The sequence below is a fragment of the Canis lupus genome, chromosome 33, assembly GCF_048164855.1.
Source record: "Canis lupus baileyi chromosome 33, mCanLup2.hap1, whole genome shotgun sequence".
Taxonomy (NCBI): domain Eukaryota; kingdom Metazoa; phylum Chordata; class Mammalia; order Carnivora; family Canidae; genus Canis; species Canis lupus.
The window spans coordinates 36,777,590-36,800,733 of record NC_132870.1 but is presented as its reverse complement, the minus strand read 5'-3'; the positions used below and the strand labels follow the sequence as shown (position 1 = coordinate 36,800,733).

General features: G+C 34.7%; 1 long non-coding RNA gene across 1 annotated transcript; it reads right to left on the bottom strand.

The window, feature by feature from the left end:
* Nucleotides 1-4,128: 4,128 nt before the first annotated feature.
* LOC140623896 (uncharacterized) lies at nt 4,129-22,577 on the bottom strand. Its single transcript, XR_012023428.1, has 4 exons — nt 22,462-22,577; nt 14,323-14,429; nt 5,082-5,190; nt 4,129-4,652 (listed from the first exon to the last, which is right to left on the bottom strand). It is a non-coding gene; the product is annotated as an uncharacterized lncRNA (long non-coding RNA).
* Between the last annotated feature and the right edge of the window lie 567 nt (nt 22,578-23,144).

Genomic DNA, 23,144 nt, shown 5'->3' with positions numbered 1-23,144 from the left:
TTTGGCTCAGGGCGCGATCCTGGAGACCCGGGATCGAATCCCACGTCGGGCTCCTGGTGCATGGAGCCTGCTTCTCCCTCTGCCTGTGTCTCTGCCTCTCTCTCTCTCTGTGTGTGTGACTATCATAAATAAATAAATAAAATTTAAAAAAATAAAAAAAATAAAAAAATAAAAATTTGTAGTGAAATCTCAGTGCAGGTAAGAGAAACAAAATGGGGCTGATGTAATTGGTAAAGAGGCATTGTTCACTAAAGATAATCAAGCAAAGAAAATGTTTGGTCATTTCTGTGGTTTGCATGGTTTTCTTGTTTTTGTCTGGGTTTAGATATGATTAAGGAATGATCCTGTTTTTGCTCCACTCCAACACATTCATAGTGACATTGTCTAATGACAGTCTATGGAATTATCAATGTTAGGAAGGGAACGTCATGGCACAGCTGTCTGTGCCAGACCAAGGACAAGCTGACAGCTGTCAGGGCTGCATTTTTTTTTTTCCCTTAGAGAACTAAAGTGGCTAGAAGTAATGAGGGAATTTCTGTCAAAACTTGAGAAATATTCTCATGCCCTAGAGAAAAGAGAAATCCTGAAGACTTTAGAGTATGTTGAATGCTTAATGGGATGGCTTGCACATTCACCATCTAGGAAGGGGAGATCACAAACACCAGTCCTTTAACTTTCTGAAAGAAAGATCCTCATGTTTCAACCTAGAGATAGAAGTGTTAAATATTATATACAAGGGGTCATGAAGTCAGTAGTAGGGGGCATCATAGCAGTCAAATGTGTGAACAAATGACAAATTACTGATGACTTTGAGCTGCCTTTTTTACTTCATTAACATATGGGCACTTCTAAGTCCCAGAAGTTTTGATGGAATCCTTGAGTGGCTGGAGTAATCCTTATGAATTACTAATGTTAGAATCACTTTTATCTTGAGGAGTTTGGAAGACTTGCAATCAGAAATTAACTGGTTTCCAAACATATATTACTTTGTATAATAAAATCAAATAATGTGATTTTTTTAAAAAATTCAGGTTTGAAGTCTAACCAGATACATTCACACATTTACATTGGATTATCTACTAAAATAAAATTCTATAGAATTCTGGCTATTTTATAGAATTGTGAATATGATTCTACATGCCAATTTTATACCCATTTATAGTTTGTGTAACAGATCCTCACATGTCATGAAGTTATTTTTGGAAAGTTATGACATCTCTATGGGCCTTAATTATCACATTTCTAAAATAAGAATGCATGGAACTAATATGTTCTCCAAAGTTCTATTCTTTTGTTTAAATATATGGAAATTAGCATTTGTGTTTAATTTTATATCCATACCTATTTGGAAGAAACATAGGAGACAAAATCTCAGTTCCTCAAAATGTCAAACTATATTTTGAGGATGTCTATAGAAAGCAAGATAATTTTTCCACCCAAGGATAGTGCTAAAATATTTTGGCCAATAAATATATTTCCATAAATTTATTTCTTTAAATATCCCATAAATATATTTCCATAAATAACCCATTATCTTTTTTTTCCCCCAGCTGCAGCTTTCTATTTCTCTACACATTAGAATTATCCTTATTATTTAATTTCAGGACTGTTGAAAGATGGGTCAGCAAAGTAATTGGGCAAATGCTTCACAAGTATTAGCAGCAAACTTGAGTGTATGCTTGTGGCTATCATAAGGCTCGTCTTTCATACATAGCATCTGTATGAATTTATAGTGTCTTTGTGCCATCATATTCTATTTATTTTCTCAATCTACTTATGCTATCAAGGTAAAGCACAACTAATGCTTAATGGGATGGCTAAATATGAAAGTGCTAAACATTTTATTAATTATTAAATTGGAAATAATTTACCAACAACTGTCTTTAAATAAAAAATACTTTGTATATTTTTTTTGTAAATCAATTTTATTTTAGATTTAGGTCTTACTTCTTGTGGTGGTGGTGTTGTGGTTGTATGAAAAGATAATTTATTTTGAACCCTAAAGTACTGGATTCAATCTTGGGATTCAATATTTCATGTATTCGATGTATGAACTTATGTGAATTATTTAACTTCTTTGAGCATCAAATGTTTCCACTATAATATGAGGATAATAATATTTGTCATACAGAGTTATGAAATCAAATAAGTCAACACATTGAAAATTTTTATTTAATATGAAGTGAAAATGTTATTCCATGAATAAAGGAAATTCTCAGTTCGTGAAATTATAGAAAGAGACACGAGAATATTGACAGCCTATGCATTAACTAGATCCATGGTTGATGATTCTAAGCTGTAAGGGAGGTGGCAGATGGATAAATTGCTCATTGTTCACACCTGCAGCAGCTTATTGCTGGTCTCAACCAGACATCAGGCTTATAACTAGGTAAGTTATTTTACCAGTTTCCTCATTTGTAAAATGTACAGTATATACACAATATCATTGTGAGTTTTTTATTTAAAAATGCAAGGTAATTCGAATTATCTGGCACATAAGTGCTCAGTATATGTCAACAGTTAGATTGCTCCGACCCCACTTCCAGCCTTTATGGAAATTCATTCTTTAGATTTCTCCTTCCAGTGTTTGTTTACATTTTCTTTTTTGCCTAACCACTGTAGCTCTTTGACATTGTTTTCACTTATAAATAATTTGCAATATAATATTGACACTTAAAGAATTAATATTTTAGAGTCAAAGAAGGGAAAAGAGACCAGTGAGATGATCCTTCATTCTCTACATAGAGCTATTTTTAATTCAGTATCAGCAGAACTGTCCATATCTTCACATACCTCTATCCATATCATAAAATATTATCCCTTTTGCTATACTTTTCTTCTAATGATCTAAACAAAGTCATTTTTATGTGTGCCCATATTATAAATGTCATGTGTGGTGGACATTAGTACAAATTTACCAATATTTATAGTTCTCTTTCTTCCAGGCCTACAAACTATTTCCATGTCCTACCTTCTTGATGTTATCTCTGATATGGTTAAGGAAATGTGTGCCCTCCCAGGTGGACACATTTAAGATCTGGTCGCTCTATTCTTCAGCCCATGCATTCTCTGCTGTGGTAATTGTGGAAAACAACGTGTGATAAAAAGGTACCATTTATCAGGCAAAGCTGCCTAGACCACTAAGTCTACACATAGACAACTCTCCTGAAGTGTTTCTGGGATGCACAGCAGATTTTGAGTGAGTGAGGTATATATTTCCTGCGGTAAGCTACTTTAATTTGAAGTTGTTACTACAGTAAAGGCTAATCTATTATTAATTTATATTATGTAAATTAAATATTTTTATATTAACATTAAATTTTCCACTAAATTACAGGATTTTTAAAAGTAAATTATCTGTGTACTAATGACTTTTAGGGAATTGATTATATATTATAATATTTAGAAATCAGAGAGATGCTTAGGAATATATTATCATTGACTTCAGAATGTATCTTTCCTGCAATGTTGTTGCAAATAGGCTTTGATCTGTTCACAGTGATGCAGGTTAGTAGGATGATTTTAATAAAATGGAATAAAAGGCTTTAAAATAGCACTTTACCACTTTTACCTAGGCTTGTCTAAAATGTTAAATACAGATCAGTCTAATTTCATAATATCTAGCATATATTTCCCTGAGCTTTTGAAAATAAATATTTTCTTGCCAAAAAAATGACCAGACAAGTGTGACAGAAAATCCAAACCACCTTGATTTGAATTATATATATATATATAATAAATTTTTATATATTTTTATATAATATATATATATAATATATGTATATCAGGAACTCCAGGGCTGGAATGGTGCCCAATTGTTTGAAGACACTAGTATTTTTTACCTGGATGTAGTGCTGAGTAACTCCATTTCTGAGCATACTCTTGGTTTTAGATTGCTCTTTTAGCCCTGCTATCAGATCCACATTTCAACCAGTAAGAAGGAAGAAATAGAAGTAATGAGAATACTTCCTTTTAATATTTTTTTCTGAAAGTTGCACAAATATTTAATTTGTCTTCCGTTGGCCATAACTTAGTCATATGATCTTCACTACTTGCTAGGGCACTAGAAAATAAAACTACATTCTTTTTTTTAAAGATTTTTATTTATTTATTTATTCATGAGAGACACACAGAGAGAGGCAGAGACACAGGCAGAGGGAGAAGCAGGCTCCATGCAGGGAGCCCGATGTGGGACTCGATCCCAGAACCCCAGGGTCACGCCCTGAGCTGAAGGCAGACACTCAACCGCTGAGCCACCCAGGCATCCCTAAAACTACATTCTTAAAGGCTGTGAGTATAGCTACATTTTGAAGGAGATGAAGATTTTTAGGGGACTACCATCATGATCTCAAAATAAGAATTTCATCATTTAAATCTTTTATAAGTTACAGTTACATTTCCTAATATCTACAATGGAGATGACTTAGTCAATTAGATTGGAATACACTGAATCTTTGGTCAAGATTGCCTGCATTTTAGATATTACTTGGATGGGCACTGTCAACATGCATCCCCATTCAGAGCTTTTATGGATAGCTAAGCTCCCTTTGAACTCATATATTCTTACTGTGCACCAGGGTTGTTTGGTTGGTTGGTTGATTTCTTTCTTCCTTTCCTTCTTTCTTCCTTCCTTCACTTTATTTGTTCTCCACCTTTATTGAGATATAATTGACATATAACATTGTGTAAGTTCAAAGTGTACCAATATGATAATTTGATATATGGATATATTGTGGAATGCCAACAGTTAACACATTCTTATTCCATATAATTGCTACTTTGTTGTCGCTATAATGATAATATTAAAACTCTACTCTCATAGCAATTTTTGGCTATATATTCACAGAAGATGAAATCTTTATCTCAAACAAATATATTTACTCTCATATTCATTGCAACATTATCCACAATAGCCAAACCATGGAAACAACTTAAGTACTTATTGATGACTGAATGGATAAAGAAGGATAGACTTTTTCCCAAAGAAGACATCCAATGGCTAAGACACATGAAAATGTGATCAACATCTCTCATCTTCAGGGAAATACAAGTCAAAACCATGAAGAGATGCCACTTCATACCTATCAGAATGGCTAAAATTAACAGCACAGGGCAATAGATGTTGGTCAGGATTCAGATAAATGGCATCTTCTTACACTGTTGGTGGGAATGCAAACTGGTGCAGCCACTCTGGAAAATAGTTAAAGTTAAAGTCAAAAGTTAAAAATAGGATGATCCTATGACTCAGTAATTGCACTACTAGTATTTATCCAAAGGATACAAAAATAGGGATTTGAAGGAACACATTCACCCTAATACTTATAGCAGCATTATCACAATAGCCCAATTATGGGAAAAACTCAAATGTCTATCAGCTGATGAATAGATGAAGAAGATGTTGTGTATATATACAATGGAATACTACTCAGCCATAAAAAGAATTAAATCTTGCTGTTCACAATGAAGTGGATGAAGCTGGAGTGTATTATGCTAAGTGAAATAAGTCAGTCAGAGAAAGACAAATACCATATGATTTCACTTATATGTAGAATTTAAGAAACAAAACAGATGAACATAGGAGGCTATACAACCATAAAACAGACTCTAAACTATAGAGAAAAAAAAACCTGAGCATTGCTGGAAGCGAAGAGGGTGAGGGGATGGGCTAAATAGGTAATAGGTATTAAGGAGGACACTTGTTTTGTTGAACACTAGGTGTTGTATGTAAGTGACGAATTACTAAATTCTGCTCCAAAACCAATATTATAGTGTATGTTAACTAACTAGAATTTTCTTTAAGATTTTATTTATTTATTCATAGAGATGCAGGGAGAGAAAGAGAGGCAGAGACACAGGCAGAGGGAGAAGCAGGCTCCACACAGAGAGCCTGACGTGGGACTTGATCCTGGGTCTCCAGGATCACGCCCTGGGCTGCAGACGGCGCAAAACCACTGCGCCACCGGGGCTGCCCAACTAACTGGAATTTAAGTGAAAACTTAAGGCAAACAAAAATAACTTAAATCCTTTCAGATACTCTTGAGTGAGGTACTGGATAGGAATCCTCATGGAATCAGAGAGGGTGACGGAACATGAGAGACTCCTAACTCTGGGAAACAAACAAGGGGTAGTGGAAGGGAGGCGGGCAGGGGGTTGGGGTGACGGGGTGACGGGCACTGAGGGGGGCCCTTGACGGGATGAGCACTGGGTGTTATGCTATATGTTGGCAAATTGAACTCCAAACAAAAATATATGAAAAAAGGAATCCTCATGGAGTAAATAAAAAGATCAAAAAAATAAGTATTTAGTTTTAAAATAAGTGTTAAATGTTATCATGACTTGTGTGATTTGTGTATATACATTGGCCCAACTGCTCCAGAAGTCAACATCCCTGAAAAGAGAAGACCACAGGTGGGCAATGCAGAGGTGCTGTTATTAGTTATCTATTTCTCTGCATTTAGCTACAGATTTACTGGCTTTGAATGCAAATTCATTATCTGAGTTTCTTCAGGCCAGAAGTCTGGACATAACTTAGTTGGATACTCTGCATAGTGTTTCACTAGCTGCAATCAAGATGTCGATCAAGGATAGTCTGTATCTAATTTGGACTAGGACAGAATATTCTTCCCTGGCTTCCATGGTTTTGGCAGCATTCAGTTCCTTGTGGTTTTAAGATTAATGGCAGCTTGCTTCCTCAAAGCCAGAGAGAAAAAGAGAGAGAGAGAGGGAGAGAGAGGGAGATTCTAGCAAGACAGTGCTAAGCTTGTGCAATCATGTACATGTAAGCACATACATCACATCAACTTTGCTGCTTTCCACTGGGTAGAAGTAAAACACTGGTCCTGAAGGTTGTGAACACTAGGAAGTGAATCGTGGAGTCACTTTATAGTCTATTGGCCAGAGGCTCCTCCCCTATCTGTGTAAGTTGAATCATGAATGACCTGAGGTAGGTGTTCTGTTGGGCAAGTAACTCTTCAAAAAGAAGTGGATTCAGCAAAATAGGATAATATAACAGTGACTCAGTAATTTAGAATAGTAGCTAATAATAGTGTCAAACGAGTAGGATTGTTAAGAAATTTAAAAGTGAGCATCCAGAATATGAAAAAAAAAAGAGAGAAACAGGCACAATTTCTCTTTCAATTTCAATCTCTGCCATACTAAATTGAACATCTTAGAAAATTTCACTAAATATAGTGATAAATATTGTGAATTTTTTTTTTTGCTTTCTTACTCACTAGGGATGAAAAATAAACATCTACTACTATGAAAATACTTGCTTTTCTCAATATATTGAATTGGTTGTGTACAAAAAAACAATATAATGACAACATGAAGTGCACTTCTTTGTCAGCGAACGCTGCTGGAGGATGCATAGAAACATTGCAGAGAATATGAAGAGTCAAGTGTTAGGGTAAAATACAGTGTGAAAAATTTGCTACCTGGTTGCAGTATGTTCAGATATTGCTAGAATATCTTGGTTTGTGGTATTTTCTGGATTCACTTACAGTAATAAAATATTCTAAGATGGCTTTTTAACGACCTATTAGAGAAATAAGTCATGGAGAAGAATACAGGTGAAGGCTTGGGTAAAAACTATGTGTGGATAACCATTGATGAAGTGGTTTCTTTAACTTGAAAAAAGAAGATTATGGAATATCTTCACAGAGTGAGCAATAGAGCACTAGCGAAATTTTTCAATGAATTATTCATAACCTAGTTAATGCAGCAAAGTGTGCAAAGTGCTTAAGGACATCATCACAGGGCATTCAAAAGATTGGACAAGCCTAAGTATAAGTAAGTGTCATATTTTACAAAAAAGCACATGCTCCAAATCAATTGACTTTTCTGGGATGAAAAGAAAAAGTAAAAAATGTATCACAAATGGATAATTTTGAAAGAATAAATGGACATTTTTCACCTTTAAGGTAAAAGTGGCTGCCTTTCAGGAGGATTTTGTAAAGCATTTTGAAAACAGATGGTTAATAGAGTTTCTACCAGCTTAAGAAACCCCAGTAAGGTGTAAAGCCCTTGCTTAAAGACTGCCAGGAAATTAGCCTTAATTCACCCTGTTTTTTTTTTTTTTTTAGATTTTATTTATTTATTCATGATAGACATAGAGAGAAAGAGAGAGACAGAGACAGAGAGAGAGGCAGAGACATAGGCAGAAGGAGAAGCAGGCTCCATGCTGGGAGCCCGACGTGGGACTCGATCCCGGGACTCCAGGATCACACCCTGGGCCAAAGGCAGTTGCCAAACCGCTGAGCCACCCAGGGATCCCCTTCACCCTGTTTTAAGTAAGCATGAAAGGAACATGTAGGGATGTCAAATATTGTTTCAGTTATTTTCACTTGACCAGTATGTAAAGGATGATTCACAATCTCTGGGACAGAGGGGGAAGGAGAGGGAAGAAGGAAAATGAAGCATTGCAGTTAAACCTGTTCTCTGTAGGAGCTTATATGTCATTGGAATCACTTTGTGGGACCACCAATAATTGTCCCTCACATCATGGGTGCTCTGATCTGATGGCCATCATCAAATTCCTAAGTTTCTGTATTTTTTATCTAAAGAAACTTGTATTATTTTCTTCTATTTGCATTTTTCTATCAATCACACACTGATTTTGATACCAAATATAACATGTATATGTCATCCACAAAAAAATTTCATAATGGGAGACTATAGAAAAAATTGGTAAAGAAATGTTCTAATTTAATTGTTTGGTATAAAAATCTCAGTGAAGCTTAAATCCATCTGCTAAAATTATTAAAATTCAATTAAATAAATTTCAATTAATTTGTAAATATAAATTTCAATTAATTTATATTTAGCTTTGCAATATAGCAATATACCCATAGTGGTACACAAATATAATCAGATGTATGTGCATATATTAATGCACATAAGTGTATTGTGTATGTATTTCATATACAGAAGAGTAATAATATAGTTGCATGATTCCAAGCATTTGGAGACAACTACTAGAAAATTAGACTACATGTTGAAGTCAAATGATATGTAAATCAGAACAATAAAGAAGTCTTTCTATCAGAAAAACATAAATATAGCACTCATGGAGAGAAACTAATAATGATCAAGGTATGGGCACAAAGTTTATAATAATTAATGATAATTAATATAATAATCTAATGACACCAATGTGCAATAATGTACATCCTAATTACATCTAAGATTTTTGGCTTTCTCATGCTATTAACTATAAGAAGAAATACAGGAAGTGAGTGAGATGAGAAGTATTGAATATAGATAATGTATTTAGAAACACAGTCCAGGCGTTGGGTGGCTCAGTCAGTTGCGCGGCCAATTCTTGGTTTTGGCTCAAGTTCTGATCAAAGAGACCTGGGATTGAGTCAGGAGCCAGGCTCCATGCTCAGCAGGGAGTCTGCTTAAGGATTCTTCCTCTCCTCCCTCTGCCCCTCCCTATCTCTCTCTCTCTCTCTCTTTGAGATAAATAAAATAAAATCTGAAAAAAGAAAGAAAGAAAGAAATATGGTCAGTTCTGCTTTAATGGGACGTATGCATTCCTTAAAATAACCACACTGCAAAAGCACACACACAATAATCACAGGCCTAGTGGGGAAAAAGCCTTCAGGGGCACAACACTTAAAAACTTTGTGAGAGACCAATTTATAAAAAAGATAGAAAATTAATAAAAAACAGTAACAGTTACACATAATGTCAAATAGTGAAGAACTACATAAATGCCACAATAAATACGGCACTTTATCTTGAAAAACATCTGAAGTTTGCTTGTGGAAGAGGACATTGGTAGAAATGTCAGTGTCTGTGCGTGAATTACTGTGGAGTGTTTAAGGAATGTTTATCTGAATTGAAGGGGAGATTGTAATACCAGATGTAGATAGTTAGAGCTCACATGTAGTTAATTGAGCATCAAGTGTTAGGGGTGTGTGTGTGTGTGTGTGTGTGTATGTGTGCATGCCTTCATGTGCATGTGTGTGTTTTGTATATTCCTACTTGGCTTTGTCATCTGAATGTGGTTCTATGTGTTCATCAAATATTTATGTCAGAGGGAGTTGCACATAAATAGATGCAAAGCTGAGTTATATTCAGATTATTTCGTATACATATAATCATATTAAAACAAAATTTGTAAAGTGAATCTCATTGAAAATTTGGACTTATGTAGTAGAGGTTTAGAAGTGAGATCATCTAATGAAGAAATTTAAAATTTAACAATATCCCTAATTTAAATTGGAGTTATTGCCATGCACATCCAAACAATTATTCTTTTAAATTAAATGATATTCATCTAACAAATACAAAAGTAGGAACTACCGACCATTGGTACAGACATGGGTGTAATGAAAAGTGTTTGTAGGGATATCTGGGTGGTTCAGTTGTTGAGTGTCTGCCTTTGGCTCAAGCTGTGCTTCCCAGGGTGCTGGGATTGAGTCCTGCATCAGGCTCCCCACAGGGAGCCTGCTTCTCCCTCTACCTATGTCTCTGACTCTTTCTCTCTGTGTCTCTCATGGATAAATAAATAAAATCTTAAAAAGTGTTTGGAATCGAAGGGACTTATATTTCAAATAATTAGCTTTGGCACTTGTTGCTTTGACAACCAAATTATTTAAACTCACTATTGGCTCTGGTTTTCTTGTATGCAAAATGGAAATGTAGATATTACCTTGTGAGTAACATAAGGCATGTTACCCTTAGTATAATGCTTGGCTTATAGGAGACACTGTCCACCTTGTGCCCATCTCTCATGCTTTCTTTTCAATATATCTGCATCTTTTGTCCACCCACATAGCAGGCCAGAGGTGCTGAGGAATTATGACCCTGGTGAGAAGCCATAGCCTCATAACTAGTGACATACTAGAGTAGATGTATAAAAACCTCAATGTTCTCACCCCTGAGTTGGGACAATTCTGAGGATTGCATCCCACACTGGCTCCCAGAGATTTCCTAGCAGATTAAACTCCTGTCACCCACAATAGATATTGGCTTGATAAGCTGCCTTCTTTCCCCTATTTCTTTATCCCACTGTCCTACCTACCAGTATTTCTTTTCTAGATAAACATCTGAACACTTGTCTCAGGTACTATTTCTGTGAAGCCTAAAATAAGAGATTAATGAATAAGTGATTCTAAGCATTTTTGCTTTTAGGTTGTTATCATTACCAAGAGTTATTTTATTAATTGGTTTATTAGTTATATTTACAACTCCAGTCAGGTTGGCTTTTAAGACCTATTAACGTTTTATATTCATGCTAATCCTGTTGTATCTTCTTACCTGTTTTACACACAAATGAAATTGCCACTCTTTCTTTAGGTCATACCTCAAGTCCTATGCCCCTAAATAAAATATTTGATGATTTCAGCCCTCTACTAGACTTCATAACGTACTGTATTGCATCTTAATTCCTCCAGCTCAACTATACTTCTGTGTCACTTTTCAGATTAGAAACTGTATTTTTTTTCATATTTCTTCCAGTGTAAAATTCAGACTATAGTGTAATAAGAACTTTCTTGATAGAATAAGACAAAGGTTGAGAGATAATTTCAGGATGTTCAACAGATGCATGAGTATGTGGCTCAGTGCTCAATGAACGTGGTTCTGGGTAGAGGAGTTGAGTGTTTGAATAGGTCTTCCACCCAATGCAGATATAGCCTCATTTGAGTCAATGCCTCACCCACTACCTCAGGTGCCTCATGTTGTAGAAGTCTTGCACCAAACATGTTATAGGGTGTGTCACTTCATCAAGAACAGAAGAAAACCGAGGACACCTGGATGTTTGAGTTACACAGACTTTCTGCCCTAAAACAGACACAGAGAGCTTTGAATAAAATTCCCTGAGAGATTACTGGAGTCCCCAGAATAAATTTAAGTAAAATTCAAACTACTAAAAATTTTATTCTGTTGAGAATTATTAGGCATCCTTTAATAGCATAATGAAACAGTCTATGGTATTTGTGTATTTGCTTTATTGTGCCTGCCAAGGATACACACAGGATTGTTTACATAGTCACACCATAATTTTATTAGATGTTTATTGTTTTTGCTCCTTTTTTCTTTACACATAATTTAAATTTTCCTTTTTTTAAAAGATTTTATTTATGTATTTATTTCAGAGAGAGAGAGAGAGAGAGAGAATGAAGAGGGATAGGGGCAGAGGGAGATAGAGAACCAGGCTTACTGCTGAGCAAGGAGCCTAATATGGGGCTCATCCCAGGACCCCTGGATCATGACCTGAGCCGAAGGCAGATGCTTAACCTCCTGAGCCACCCAGGTGCCCCTTAATTTTTTTTATTTTAACAAACTTTTTTCACGTATGTATTATAATCACATTCACTGAAGTATTTTTTAAAGCATATTATATAAAAGTTGGGAAGAGAGGAAGAAAGTAGATAGAAAGAAGAAAAGAGATGCGAACAGCTTACTGTTTTTAGGTTTTCTCTTAGTTCTTGGGAATCTTGGTATGTAAAATATGGTCTTTCTCTTAAAAAAAAAGAAAAATTTCTCTTAAATTGACAAAGGTCAATAGGAAGTATTTTTAAATTCAAACTTTATGTGCATCGTACATTGTGTCTGTGTATATATACGCATATGTATATGTATATATATACATAGCATGCATGCATAAATATAAAACGTGTATATACATATATACAAACATACAGGGCAGCCCCGGTGGCTCAGCGGTTTAGTGCCGCCTGCAGCTCAGGGCGTGATCCTGGGTACCCGGGATCGAGTCCCGCGTCGGGCTCCCTGTATGGCGCCTGCTTCTCCCTCTGCTTGTGTCTCTGCCTCTCTCTCTCCTCTCTGTGTATTCTCATGAATAAATAAATAAAATCTTAAAAAAAATTAAAAAAAATGTTTATACAAGCATACACACACACAAACAGGGAGGAAAAGGTTACTATACCACCTTACCCACTACTAAATACCTCATGTCAAGAATTTGGGTGAGCTAGCTTAGGTAATGTTTCCACCCTTTGGACCAGTCATTGTGCACATAGACTCTTTTGGAAATTAGAAAGGGGCATTATTCTAAAAGAAGATGAGAATTATTTCCAGAAAAAAATAGAGAAAAAGTACCATGCAGATAAAAACAATGAATCATTGGCTGGAAATTTATTATTTTATTGAGGGGCAGACAATATTTTAGGTTTTATAGGCTATAAGGACTCTGTCTTAATTATTCATGTCTGCCTCTAGTGTAAAATATCTAAACAAATAGCTTTTATGTTCCAATAAAATTGTATTTATGGAAACAGGTGAGTACATGAATTTCGCCCACTGGCTATAGTTTTCTGACCCCAGAGATAGGTCTTCATAATCTGTACATAAACACAATATGGTATGATAAGTTATATAATTGATTCTAAACAGCTCTGAAGGCAAAGGGAAAAAAAAATCTCAGTGAATGAGTAGGATGCTACAGAGATAGTAAGCTTTGAGTTCAATGAAAAAGTAGATGGAGTATTCCAGCAATAAATGGAAAGAGCTGTTCTAAGCAGAAAAAAAGAATATGAAAATATATAAAGCCATGAAAGAGTACCAACATATTTATGAAATAAGAAATGCTTTATGATAGAAAAAAAATTGGAGGATTATAGTTTGGATATTTGTGATTGTAAGGAAGTTGTGGCCAGATTGCTGTGGCATTTTATGCTATCAGGGTAACATGCATCTTTTTTTGCCAAAAGAGAACAGGGGAAGTCAATAACTAGTATTTTTCAATTTTCCTACCATCCCATCTTTCACATTCAATTCTAGAATTTGAGGCCTTTCTCTTGTATCATGAGCTCTATTATCAATCTTAAATTATAACATAAGCTCCTTATAGAAAATTGTGAATATACAAAAAAGACATAAAAGTAAAACTGAAATAAACTACTGTCAAAGAAGATAAAGCCAATATCATTGTATATCATGAAATGTGTATCAGATTTCAATCATAAAAAACCCTTTCTTTAATGATTTTTAAAACTATAAAAATATTTTGAATAAAAGTTATTTTTAGTAATTGGAATTTTAATGTGCAAGATCTACTTAACAAGAAGTATAGTTATTTACAGAACGATATCCTGGAAACAATAGAGATGAGCTCTGTAGACTTCAGAAGCCAAGAATAAGGACAGTAAGGATATAAGCCTATCAGACAGAAAATGATGTTGGAATAACAAATAGCAGTAGATAGTCCAATATTGAGTGGTATGTTATAGATTAAAAGTCTTAGGGAAATTATTGTTGCCAGCTAAAAAAATGAAATGTTTTGAAAATGTGTCACTTCTGTCAAGTATGTCAGATAGATATTTATTCATTAAACAAATGAATACTTACAATGTGACTGGAGCTTTTGGAGGTACCACACCTAGGAATTCAGTGGTGAATGAGAAAGAGGAGTCCCTTTCCATCTTGGTGCTTACATCCTATTGTGGAAGCAGTTGCTAAACAAGCAAACATACAATACAATTTCAGAAAGTTATATGAGCTTTAAGGAAAATAGAGAAATGTAAACAAGATGAAAGTCTGTACTGAAGGCAGCCTTTTGCAGACTATTCCAGGAAGAAGTCTCCTCAGAGGTTATATTCAAAGGAGACAGATAATAAGGGGAGCAAATATTTCAGGTAGTGAGAAGCAAAATTACAGCATCCCAGGTGGAGGGACTTCACTGTGTATTCAAAAATTTGGCTCATGTTTGTCATTCATTCCTCCAAGGAAATCCTTGAAATTTCTCACGATGGGAGTGTGTTATTCACAGTGAGTCCCTTAGTTTATAATAATGAAATAACTCAGGTGGAGTCTAACCACTCCAGAAAAGCCAACTATGTGATTAGAGGAGTGGGACTTTGGCCCAGATGCTAGCAGGTTTCCTGGGAGAGGAGAACTGGGAGTTGAACTTCATCACTGGCCAATGAGTTCATCAGCCATACCTATGTAATGAAACTCCAGTAAAAATTCAATAAAAACAGCAAGGCTTGAGTGAGGCTTCCTGATTGGTGATATGCATCGATGTACTAGAAGAATGATGATACTGAGGACAGGGAAGCTCCATGTTATATACTCTCCCATCCTCACTCTATGTGTCTCTTCACTTGGCTGGTCTTGATCTGCGTCCTTCATAATAAAATTGCACTTATAATTAAAGTGCTCTCCTGAGTTCTGTGAGTCATCCTAGCAAATTATGAAATCTGAGAAGGCATTGAGAGCCACTGGGTTTGTAGCCAATTAGTCAGTTATGCAGGAGGCTGGTGAACTCATTGGCCATGATGAAGTTGTAGTTGGTGTAGGGTTTTTTTGGAGATTGAGCCCTCAACCTGAGAAGTCCACATTAACTCCAGGTAGTTAGCATTTGAATTACACTGCAGAATTTAAGATAAAGGAAGAATAGAAAGAAGACAAATTTGTATTTGGAAAAAAGCAAGAGAGAAAGATAAACATAGGCCAAATTCTGAGGTGAAGGTACAAAATATGAAGTTCAGATGTTTTCCTAAGTGCTATGGAAGCTTGTAAAGTACTTTTAGCAGATGAGTAATGGAAATAGAATTATGGCTAAACATTATCCTAGATGCTATGTGGAAACATGGAGACTGATCTGAGGCTAAAACGATTCTCCTAGTGAAGATAATCCAGGCATTGTGACAGTGTAAATGGAGATGTTGTGATTTATTTTGCCGTTAGAGATGACAGGGCTTGCTGTTGCATTACATATGGAGGAGAAGGACTGGGATAAATGAATTTTTCTTAGGTATTGGCCTTAAAGTAGTAATTATTCACATGAAGAATGATGGGAGAGGAACTGATCTATTAAGAGGGATAGAGTGAATTGTGTGTATCTTACTTGCTTTGTATAGTAGCAGAATAATGACTCCTCTAAAGATGCCTACATCCTGATCACTGACACCTATGTATATGTTACCTGACACAGCAGAGAGGAATTAAGGTTGTGGTTTCCAGATGCTGGAAAAGTCAAGCAAATGGGTTCTTTCATAGCACCTCCAGAATGGAATCCCATCCTTCTGACACCTTGATTTTAACCCCAAGGATGCCTGTGACATAGTTCTAATCTACAGAAATGTATTATAATAAATTTGTATGGTTTTCAACCAGTAAATTTGTGGCAGTTTGTTAACAGTAGCAATGAGAAAATAATAAACCTATTAATCATCCAGGTTCAGGTTTTCAGAAAGAAGGTAATTTATAAATCTATAGTTCAGAGAAGAGGTTGGATATAGAGATGTAGGTCTGAGGGTCAAGGACACATTAACAAAGGGCAGATATGCAAGAAGAAGTCAGATATCATCAATGTGCTGGGATAGATACAGTCTTGCCTTGCGGATGTCTAATATCACATAATTACTTTGCAGGATCATAGGTGAATTACCTGGCTGGGTGTCAAGAGATGCGTGTAAAACTTTTTTTTAATGCCTGGCATATCTTTTATATTGTGAATAATTTTGTTTAAAATTGTTCAAAGCAATACTTATACAGATTTTATATTTTTCATTTAGTACATTTTTAACACTTCAAACCTGGTATAAAAAATTAATATGTATGCAGGACACAACGGAAATTTTTAAAAGATGTAGTCAGTCTATAGTGGGAAGGTTGGAAGGTTTTCTTTGTTTTCTTTCTCCTTTACATATAATTTCATGCTTCTTGACAACTGCTGAGGAAATTCCAAGACAGCTCTGATGAAGTACAAGGAGAAGCAATTTTCTCTTTGCCAAGCAATGACTACTATCTCTCAAAGGATCACAAAATGAATATTAATTAATATTTTTAACAGTTCTAGACTCTGCCGGGCCAATTGCTTTGAGAGATGATCAAAGTTATTCCACATAAATTGTCAGCAATTAGAGTCTGTTCCCCTTTGTGTAACACATGTATATCATACGTTATCCTAGAGCAACATTATATTAACTAGTCAAATTGTCATTGTCGAACCACTTGTAGCATGAGAGTTACTGCCCCTGCCATCAGCAGTATTTCCTTGAGACAATAATGAATTCTGTGGAACCAATCTTATTCTGTCCAGTTGAAAAAACTTTGCTATTTATCATGAGTAGAAAAGGGCCATTTTTTCCTTGAAAAAGTAAATGAAAGTGAAGTGAAAAAGAAGCATTGCTGGGGCATACATCTTGAGAAAGCTGCTTCGTGAGAAAAAATAAAGCAAGCGGTAAGAAGAAGCTGGCCCTTTACAGTCAGGTGATGGCTTTCACTGGCAGCAGTTAAGTTTAAAGACACCATGAAATTGTGTGACATTGCATTGAAAAGCTTTTAGACCTCTCTTTGGATACAAAATACAGGTTTCATGTAACTTTTATCTCTCCAAGCTAGTGGAGAGGAAGGCAATGATATTTGTACTTTAGAGCACACTGAATTACTGTTACAGAATCTAAATGCAGCCATATATATAAGAATTGGTTACAACTTATTTTATATTATATTTTTTTAAACTGTAGTACTTCAAAGACTGGTGTTTCTTTATACTAAGAATTGGCTGCTATATAAATATTTTACCTGAACCCAGTTGCATTATTTATGTTCTATAAAAATAAAAAAAAATTACTGCTCCAATTACAGTCCTTCCAGCATTTGCAAAAAAAAAAAAAATTGCAACTTTATATTAGGGAGATTTGACCAAACTATGAGTATAACTCTGGCAACACTTGTTTGTAATAAGAAGTCTGCTTTGATGAAAAATGAACACTCATTGTGTATTATTCAGGGTTCTAGATGTCTTCAAGCACTGTGAAAGTAAACCACATTTCTCTCCTTCCTGAAGAGTTGAGGAGTTTGCCTTCATTTGTCTTCTGGACAGAGGTCATTATCTGTTGATTTTTATTTGATGATAATATGAAATTTGAAGTATATTCTTAAAGTGTACAATTTGAAAGGCTTAGATATGTGTATACATTTCTTGATCCATCACCACAATCAAAATGATGAGCATATCCATTATTACCTAAAGTTTCCTCCTGCTTTTTTGCAATGCCTCCTTCTGGCCCCCACACCTCAGCCCCAGACAACTGATCTGCTTTATCAAAATGGGTCACTTCACATGATTTTGAATTTTATATAAAAGAAATCTCAGAGCATAGATGCTTTATTTTAGTCTCATTTTTTTTTCACTCAAAATAATTATTTTGAGATCCATTATATTGCAGAGTGTATCAATGGTTAATTTGTTTTTACTGCTGTGTAGTATTCTATTGTATGGAAACCCTACAATTCGTATGTTTATTTACATATTGAAGGATATTAAAAATAAAGTCATTCTGTGATTATAACTTGCATTTGCCCAATGTTAATGATGTCAAACATGCTTTCAAGGGTTTGTTGGTTATCTATCTTCTTCCAAATCTTATGCCCTTAAAAAATTGTATTGTATGATTCATAATAAACCTTATTAAGAGTTTGAGTTTTTAGGGCTTTATCTAAAGAACTTATTCACTGTGCCTAGGTGGCTCCTTCAGTTGAGCCTCTGACTTTTGATTTTGACTCAGATCATAGTCTTGGGGTCCTGAGATCGAGCCCAATCTCAGGCTGTGGGCTCAGCATGGAGTCTGCTTATCCTTTCCCTCTTCTCCTCTCTCTCTCAAATAAGTAAATAAATAACATCTCAAAAAATAACATATTTTGGACACAAGCTCTTTATGAAACACATGATGTGCAAATATTTTCTCCCAGTTAGTAGTTGCCTTTTCATTCAGACATGAAGGAAGAAAAAATGTGCCAAATATCTTTTTCTTGTCTGACCAAGAAATTTTACAAGTATGCATGCTTCACAGAAATACTCAGGAGTCAATAATAATATTATATCAAGCAAACACTATAATTGTAGAATTTGGATAGTTAGAAGCCATAAATTGTTTAACAACAGAGCACGCTTCAATCTCTGAAATTTAGGTATCTTAAAAGATTTATTTCCAAGGAGAATTTCGCAGTAACAGAAAGTAGAATAGGATTGTACTTTTTTATATATAAACCTCTATATTTGACAAGAAATAAACCAGTATTTTGGGAATATTCTCAATACTTTATCAACTCTAACTTTATGAATTTCAACTATTTTTGCACCTGTGTAGTTGTGAGAAACAATATATTTTTTTCTTTGATATTATTTTTCATCATCATCATTCTCAAGGCTGAGCACTGTAATTCCACAGTTAACACCAAGGCCTAAAACACTTAAACTTACATTATAGGAAAACAAAATGGCAAAAAAGATTGTGTTACCAAATAGAATATAAGACATTTAATATTTGGCTAATATATTGGGAATCATTTGTTTGAAACAAACAGAAATATATCCAAATGAGCCTAAGTAAGCTGAAACATATTTTGGGACTTATGAGCAAAAACCACAGCAAGGCCTTATAAAAAAACAGAAAGTATACACCTCCAGAAGAATTGATGCATCATTTCTTCTTTTCTCCTACTCTTTAGGGTCAAATGATCTATTTCCTATTCGAATTGATCATTTGTTTATTCATTTCTTGTTTCTGCTGGTAAACTCCTTCTTCATGGTTTGATCAGTACGTACCCAATGTTGCAACTCCAGTGTAGCAATCTTAACACTGGGTCAGCCTATATTTTAGGACTGGGCCTCATGTATAACCGAAAGAGGTCTCTCCATATCCCAATTCCAATTTCCTGAGACTGAGTGGTTGGTAGAACCTTATAGGGCAAATATCCATCTTGATGGTATTAATGATAAACAAAGTAGGTGGTGCTGGAGGGAATTTGGACATATTGTTTTGTCTGTACACCATATTGTGAGAGCTGACTCTCGATGGATGAGAAATGAGTATTCTTCAGATCCGTGAATCAGTGATAAGTTCAGTGCGAGACTCCAAGAACTACTGACTACACAAGTAGGGTCAGAAATGTTCAAATGTACTAAAGTATTCTCCCAGATTGAATTTACAAAAATTATTTACATTTTTTGTTATTTTCCAATCATTCTTTTAATCCTTTTCTACTTCTCAGTAGCCAGTTCAACTTGAAGGGAAAAGAATATATTCTATAAAAGAGTTGTCTTTTGCAAAAAATCAAAGAAACCTAATTTGGGAAGAAAAGCATAACAGTCAGTAGAAGAAAAAAATAAGAAAATCATGAGTGACCTGTGCGCATCAGCATGCTATATTGAGCTAATTGGCTAAAATTATACCCTAAAAATAATAAAATCCCATTCTTTGCATTTCTGTTTTTCTTTTAAATTCATCTCCAGAGATCCCTGGGTGGCGCAGCGGTTTAGCGCCTGCCTTTGGCCCAGGGAGCGATCCTGAAGACCCAGGATTGAATCCCATGTTAGGCTCCCTGTGCACGGAGCCTGCTTCTCCCTCTGCCTGTGTCTTTGCCTCTCTCTCTCTCTCTGTGTGTGTGTGGCTATCATAAATAAAAAAATATATAAATTCATCTCCAAATACTTTTCATTATCTAATGCACATTAATTTCTTCATATCATCTGTCAAGAAATGAAAAAAAAAAGGCTACACATAAATAAATTGAATGGTAATGAAAACTTTTTTCCTATTTAGTTATATTTATTTAAAGGTGAAAATACTTTATGAGGCAGAAAACAGTGCCTTGTTAAGTAAAAAAGTGACCTCTTCAGATTTTGTACTGTTCGCTGAAATGTAAAGCCTTCAGAAAAGTAGCTAAAGTAGAATAAGGAAAATGCATACTGATCAATGTCAGGAAACAAAGATATTCTTTTTTTGAAAGATTTATTTATTTGAGAGAAAGAGAGTGCACGTGTGTGCATGAGTGGGGCGGGGGGCAGAGGGAAGAGGGAGGTAATCTCAAGCAGACTCTTGCTGAGCACAGAGCCTGACATAGCACTCAGTTTGGAGTCCATCTCATAACCTTGAGATCATGACCTGAGCTGAAATCAGGAGTCTGACGCTCAACCAACTGAGCCACTCAGGTGTCCCAGAAAACAAAGATATTATTGATACATATATTGTTGTCAGTCTATACTAGTTCAAGTGAATATATAAATTGTCAAATCTGTAAAAACCATTTACAGATAGGAGAGTAAACGCACATTAATTCATGAAGAGTAGCTATAGTCTACTCCTATTATTGTTATATTTTTGATTCTTTTACTTCCTTGAAAGTATCTTTCTAATCTCAGTTTCCTATGATCCTATTTTTTTATATTGTAAATATAACCTTATCTCTAATGTTCAAAGACCTTTAGAATAGATTTCAGGTAAGCATGGATTAAATAACTGATTCAAAAAAATAACTGATTCATATTTTATAAAGCATTGCTTCTTTCTGCTGTAAAATAAAGGGAAATATGCTATGTATAGCAACAAATATATCAGAAAAATTCTTATTACTATTATTATACTTCTATATATGGCATAAAGAATCTCAAGTTACTGAATCAAAACAAATTGTATTAATCCAAATTATGTATCTTAATAACTTTATTCCAAATAAATTGATCAAATCTCATGATTTTTCAAATGTCACAAAGATTACAAATTAGTTATGAATTTAATAAGATTAAAATATTTTCATTTAAAAGTTTTAACAAATTCTAAAAACTGCTAGTATAGTATAGTGGTATAGTGCATGATCTCTGGATCAAAAGCTTGGTCTGTGTTCAAAACTTTTCTTCATCAATTTCTTGCTCCTGTGACTGAAAAAAAACACTTTAGGTCTTGAAATTTCAGTTTCCTCATCTATAATTTAGGATTAACCATCCTTCCTCACTTCAACTATATCTTTCTGATATTGGGATCAAGAATACATGACTCACAAAATCAGCTTGTAAGTTTACAGAGTATTAAGTGTTGCAAGGTTATTTTCTTTTTGCAGTGAACTGAATTATGAATTATTGTTATTGCTTTAATTGTTAATTGAGTTAATTTACTTACATTAGTTGAGCAGAAATTGTCAAGTCTTATGGAACAGATCTAGACTTGAGGAAGTATGTCAGAATGACTTTAGAAAAATATTACTTAGGTCTCGAATATGTGTGTTTTTGGTTACAAAAGAAATTGATATTAAATTAAAGGAAAATGAAACCCCAAATTGAAACCTAAAAAAGTTTCCAGATATGAAGTGTAAATAAACTTCAGGTGTTCCCAAATCACCTACTCATGTAGATACTGTGAATGAAGTGACACTTTGTGCACGAATGTGTAAAATTATTTTTAGTATTAAGGAAAGCTGTAGCTTTCCAGTATTAAGTAGCAATATAAGAAAAAAACTATTCTGTCTTTGAGTTGTCGATCCCATAAAAATTAAAATAACTGAGATAATGTAAGGGAGAGACAAATATTTTAAATATAAAACCATGCTAGGATCTTCTACTTTTGGTTAAGATGGAATAATAATATACTGCTGCCTAAAGACAAAACCAACCAAATATTAGACAGAATGTTTGAAACAACAGCACACAAGACATTAGGTATCAAGAAATGACAAAGGATAGGAAACAAGGAGGTGACTCACTTTCTAGGCTATAGCACAGGGAGGAGAAATCCACAGTCCAGCCATTTCCCTGAATTAAGGTGGTAAAGCTAGCAGCATTGGGATGCCAAGGTAGGTACAGTCTGTAGAACAGAGTAATATAGAAAAGAGAGCTATCCTGAAAAAGAATTTCAAATATATTCAGAAGGACCCGCTTGAATGCTCAGTTGATTACTAATTGCAGCATCAAGTAAAGACACTGCCTGATATCAGAGAAAGAACCACTCTAAATTTAGAGATAACAATATCTGGCATTTAAAGAAGTGTACTAATGCCTGTTCTCAACTATCAAAGTGGAAAACTTTACTAATAGGGAGGCAGTGTTTACTGCAAAAGTGGGAGAAAATTTAACTCTTAACACAGCTCTAGAATCACTTAACAAAGCTTAAGAGCAAGATTCAAAAGCATTATACTATTTCCAAAAAGCTTAACGACGTCCCAGAACAAAGGTGAAGTATATAGTAACAAAAAATAACATCCTATAACCATGAGGGAAAAATACACAATATCTGGTATCCAGGCAAAAATTTTTGGGTATGTAAAGAGGAAGGAAAATAGAAACTAATGAGGAGAAAATCAAAACTGACACAGAAAATACACAAATGATAGAAATTAAAGGTTAAATAGTAAAAAAGAACATTAAAACAGCAATTATGATAATATAT